The sequence below is a fragment of the Myodes glareolus genome, chromosome 25 (genome assembly GCF_982192425.1).
Source record: "Myodes glareolus chromosome 25, mMyoGla1.1, whole genome shotgun sequence".
NCBI lineage: Eukaryota > Metazoa > Chordata > Mammalia > Rodentia > Cricetidae > Myodes > Myodes glareolus.
The window spans coordinates 26,160,276-26,165,655 of NC_142050.1; the positions used below are offsets into that span (position 1 = coordinate 26,160,276).

General features: G+C 39.8%; 1 long non-coding RNA gene across 1 annotated transcript; it reads left to right on the forward strand.

Annotated features, from left to right (window-relative positions):
• The first annotated feature begins 237 nt into the window (after positions 1 to 237).
• On the forward strand, positions 238 to 4,566 carry LOC146889694 (uncharacterized). The gene is made up of 3 exons (XR_014999847.2): positions 238 to 465; positions 1,408 to 1,455; positions 3,802 to 4,566. It is a non-coding gene; the product is annotated as an uncharacterized LOC146889694 (long non-coding RNA).
• The last annotated feature ends 814 nt before the right edge of the window (positions 4,567 to 5,380 follow it).

A 5,380-nucleotide genomic window follows, 5' to 3' on the forward strand; every position in this document is an offset into this window, starting at 1 on the left:
TGTTTACATTTTGAGGTCATTGTTCTCAATTACTGCACAGTTGCTTATAAATTGTTTAACATTCTAATATAAAGTCTTAGTCTTTAAGTTATACAGGTATTAAGTATTATAAGTCAATAGTCATTTATGTTTGTCATACTTATAGTTAGACTAATCAGGTTATTTAGATATATAGAGATTATAGTCTACATAGATAGGTAATCTTCAATCACTTCAAAGAACTGTAGAACATGACATTTAAATAACTTAGGGTTCTGTTGACATGAGACACAATTGTCCCTGGCAGCATATTCCCAAGAGAATGTTGAGCACCAAAGACACTCCACTTGGAGCTTGTTTTCTTCTTGGCACAACTGGCCTTTGGGCAAGGAATTGCCCATGTCTCAACCACTGACAAAATGCACAATGTCAGGACGGGACAAGCAGGATATAAGGAAAAAGTCTGCCAAACCTTGTCAAGACAGGGTAAGATGGTTCTGAAAATTTTTCTGCCTCTAAAAATGGTCTGTCAGTTACTCTAGGCCTTAGCCAAAGTTGAGTGTTTCAACATTGCAAATGAAACTTTGGGTGATTGCCCAGATAGCCAGTTGTCTCTGCCATCTACTGCATATTTTAGAAATGGGTTGAGAGCCAGGTGTAGTGGCCCATGTCTTTAATCCCAGCACTCAGGAGGCAGAGACAGGTGGATCTCTATGAGTTTGAGGATAGCCTGGTCTACAAGAGCTAGTTCCAGGACAGGCACCAAAGCTACAGAGAAACCCTTCATCAAAAAAAAAAAAAAAAAATTAACAAGAAACTGCTTGATTGCACTTTCTGCCTACTCAAGTAATATTATCTCCCTTCTCAGGCCTTTGATGGGGTTGAAGATTAGTTGTAGTTACTTTCCTCTTATGATTTAGCCAAGACCATTTCTAATACAAGACTAAGACTCCTGGAGCTGGAGAGATGGCTCAGTGGTTAAGAGCACTGGCTGCTCTTCCAGAGGTCCTGAGTTCAATTAGCAGCAACCACATGGTAGCTCACAACCATCTGTAATGAGATATGGCACCCTCTTCTGGCCTTCAGGGAGTACATGCAGGCAGAACACTGTATGCATAACAATTTTTTTAAAAAAAAGAGCTTCATTAAAAACTAAATAAATTAAAATAAAAGGGAGGACATAAAAAAGACTCCTTATGATAGAAAGATTATTGAAACAATTAGCATATGTTCCTTGCTGAATATTGTTTACTCTGGTTGTAATTCTAATTTTTATACTTATTATATATAGTTTGTATTAGGCTTAGAACTCAAAAGGGGGAGATGTAGGAATTCTTTCAGTCAGTAGCCTTTAAGAAACGAACCCACTTGGGCGTGGCCTCTTATACCATAAATGCTGATATAAAGCATGTTCTCTCCCTCTCCCAGCTTTTGGATTCGGTTCCTGTTCACCATTCGTGCAGAGGGCTGTGATCTGTGAGTCTACCCCTAAAGAAATAACCCTTTATTATACGCAATTCTGAGCTAGTGTGGGATTATTTTGTAACTTCCATCTTCAGACAGGTCAGCCAGATAGAAACTTAAAAGAAAAATAAGAGAATAACAGATGTCATGACTCAAATGTACTTAACAGACATCTATAGAACATTTGATCCTAACACAAAAGAATATACCTTCTTTGCATGGCTTAAATTTAGAATTCAAGCCAGGCAGTGGTGGCACACGCCTTTAATCACAGCACTCAGGAGGCAGAGGCAGGTGGATCTCTGTGAGTTCGAGGCCAACCTGAACTACAAGATCTAGCTCTAGGACAGGCTACAGAGATAACCCTGTCTCAAAAAACAGCAACAAAAAAAAAACCTTAAAATTCAACAACACTAGTTGCAGAAAGACTGCAAACTAAACATCAGAACACTGGGTTGAAGCTCCCAAAGTCCAGTCAAAGAGAGAGAGGAGCGGTAATATGAGCAAATTGGTCAAGACCATGATGGGGACACCCACTGAAACAGTTTACCTAAACTAATGGGAGCTCACTGTCTCTGACAAGACATGGAAGGAATCAGCATAGGACCAAACTAGGCCCTCTGATTGTGGGTGACAGTTGTAAGGCTGGGACAGACTGCGGGGCCACTGACAGTGGAACCAGGATTTATCCCTACTGCTAGAACTGGCTTTTTGGAACCCATTCCCTTTGGAGGGTTACCTTGCTCAGCCTAGACATAGTGAGAAGGACCTTGGTTCTGCCTTAAAGCAATGTGCTAGACTTTGTTGACTCCCCATGGGAAGCCTTACCTTGAGGAGTGGATGGGAGGTGTATGGGGGGAAGGTAGAGGGAGTGGGAGGAATGGAGAGAGTGGGAACTGGGATTGGTATGTAAAATGAAAAAAGATTGTTTTTTATAAAAATTAATTAATTAATTTAAAAACAACATAAATAAATAAGGTAGAGAATATTAGAGAAAGATACTCAAAATCTACCTATGGCTTCCACACTTACATGTGTACCTATACATACACATGCAATACAACATACACTCAACACAAAATTATAAAATTTTAATTTTTTTAAGAGTTTAAGGCCAGGTACTGGAGCGATGGCTCAGAGGTTAAGGACACTGCCTGTTTTTCCAGAGGACCCATTTAATTCTCAGCACTCACATGGCAGGTTACAACTGTCTGTTATCCCAGTTCCAGAGGATCTCATACCTTCACACAAATTCACATAAAATAAAAGTTGAAAAAAAGTTTAAGGTCATGCCACGTGGTAGTGGCACACACCTTTAATACGAGAGCCAGGAGGTAGAGACAGGCAAATCTCTGAGTGTTCAAGGCCAGCCTGATCTACAGAGTGAGTTCCAGGACAGCTATGGCTACATAGAGAACCCTTATCTCAAGAAAACAGAAAAGAAAAAGAAACAGTGTTTGAGAAGGCATCTTTAACCTGACTTGGGTAGTTTAGAAACATAGTGCTAGGTATATTATTAATGTAATCATTGAAGATGTTCCATTAGAAATATAAATAAACTGCCGGGCGGTGGTGGCACATGCCTTTAATCCCAGCACTCAGGAGGCAGAGGCAAGCAGATCTCTGTGAGTTCGAGGCCAGCCTGGTCTACAAGAGCTAGTTCCAGGGCAGACTCTAAAGCTACACAGAGAAACCCTGTCTTGAAAAACCAAAAAAAGAAAGAAAGAAAGAAGGAGAAAATATAAATAAACCATGTAGTGGTGACATACACCTTTAATCCCAGCACCCAGGAGGCAGAGGCAGGGAGATCTCTGTTTGAGGCCAGCCCGATCTACAAAGTGAGTGACAGGACTGCCAGGGCTATATGGAGAAACCCTGTCGAGAAAGAGAGAGAGAGAGAGAGAGAGAGAGAGAGAGAGAGAGAGGAGATAGAAACATAAATAATTGACAAAAAGATATATAATGGCACTCAACTATAATCCCAGTGCTTCAGTAGGTGAGGCAGGAGGATAAGGCATTAAAGGTAATCATTGGCTAAATAGCAAGTTCAAGGTCAGTTACACAAGACCCTTTCTCACTGAGACAAAAACAAGGCTAGAGAAATGGTCCAACAGTTAAAGAGCATTCAAATGGCAGGTAACAAGCCTCTTAAAATCCAGCTCAGAGGCTCCAGTGCCCTCTTCTGGTCTCTGTGGGAACTGCACACACATGGTGTACATACATGCTGACAAAGCACCCATACACAAACATAATAAATAATAAATAAATAAATAATAAAGCTAGTACTTGTGAAGCAGAGACAGGTGATTTTCTGTGAGTTCGAGGTCAACAAAAGAGATTCTTCTTTTGTTTCCACAGAGGATGAGAACTTGTGGAATCCTTTCAGACTAATGTGGTTTGATGAACCAAGACCCTCTAAAAGGTTGCCGTGAACGCCCCCAAAAAATTACTTCACCCAACAAAAAGCAGGAAGCAGAACTATGCCCATTCCCAAATATTGTTTATAAATGTTTCTTTACATTTAAAGGAGTATATGCTATAGAGATTTGCATCGGTCTGAATCTTGGTTTATTGACACAAATTTAAGGTCAATTTTGTTATATGTATATTTCTTCTCTTGGTTAAGGTATTGTGTTTATACAGCTCATTTTAAAATATAACACATAATTAAGAAATATAGGTAAATAGATAATCATCTATAATAGTCATGTGTGTAGTCATGTTAGGTTTTTGAGATATATAGAGATATATTTCAGTTAGAGAGGTATTCTTCAAATCTTTCAGAGACCTTCAGAATATAGCATTTAAAATGTTTTAAGAACATTTTAATGTTCTTAAAATGACAATGAGACACAGCTGCTCCTGGAAGCACCAATCTACTTCAAGAGGATGATGGGCGTGGAAGAGGCTCCTAATGGAGTTGGCTAGCTTGAACAACCAATTGCTCTTGCCTGGACTGCTTGATGTTATGCTGTATGAACTGGACATGCAGGACCCTCAGAGAAATGACTGCTGAACTTGCCTAAAGGTGGGACAGTCCTTTGGGGTTCCTGCTTCATGAAAGAATGGAAAGAGTCTGCTAGACATCCTGCAGGACACAGAAGAAAGTGACTGGCAAACGGCCAATATAGGCAGAACTATCTTTGACATTTTCTGCTTCATGAAAAAGTGTGCCAGATACTATGGGCCAGTAGGCTGAAGATGGATGTCCTAACAATACAGAACAACTTTGGGTGACTGCCCAAGCAGTGAGATGTCTCCGTCAATTCTAGAATTTTGAAATTTGCTTATAATGTACTTCCTGTTTACTTAGGTAATATATCCTTCTGTGGTCTTTGATGAAGTTGAAGAATTGATAGTTATAGTTTTCCTAGTTACGATAAAAGATAAATATTGTAACTATAATTCTTGTTTGATACACATTTTGTTTATGTAATTTTACTATGTTAAAGTTAAAAACCTTCCCTTTTTATTTAAACAGAAAAGGGGAGGTGATGTGGGATTCCCCTCTGTATGCTGTGAATATCATTGGTTAATAAAGGAACTGCTTTGGGCCTATAGCAGAGCTATAGGGGAACAGAGTTAGGTGGGGAAAACTAAACTTAATGCTGGGAGAAAGGAGGTGGAGTCAGAGAGAAGCCATGGAGCCACTGCCAGAAAGAGACATGCTGAAACTTTACTGGTAGGCCACAACCTCGTGGTGATACACAGATTAATGGAGATGGATTAAAGTAAGATGTAAGAGCTCATCAATAAGAAGCTAAAGCTAATGGGCCAAGCAGTGATTTACATAATATGGTTTCTGTGTAATTCTTTTGGGTCTGAGCTGCCAGGCAGCTGGGAAACACACTAGCGACATCCTTACAACACCTGTGGTCATAGGTCTCAGGGAGAAAACAATGACTATTGTAGCTAGGTGATGCTGTCAATCTGCCTT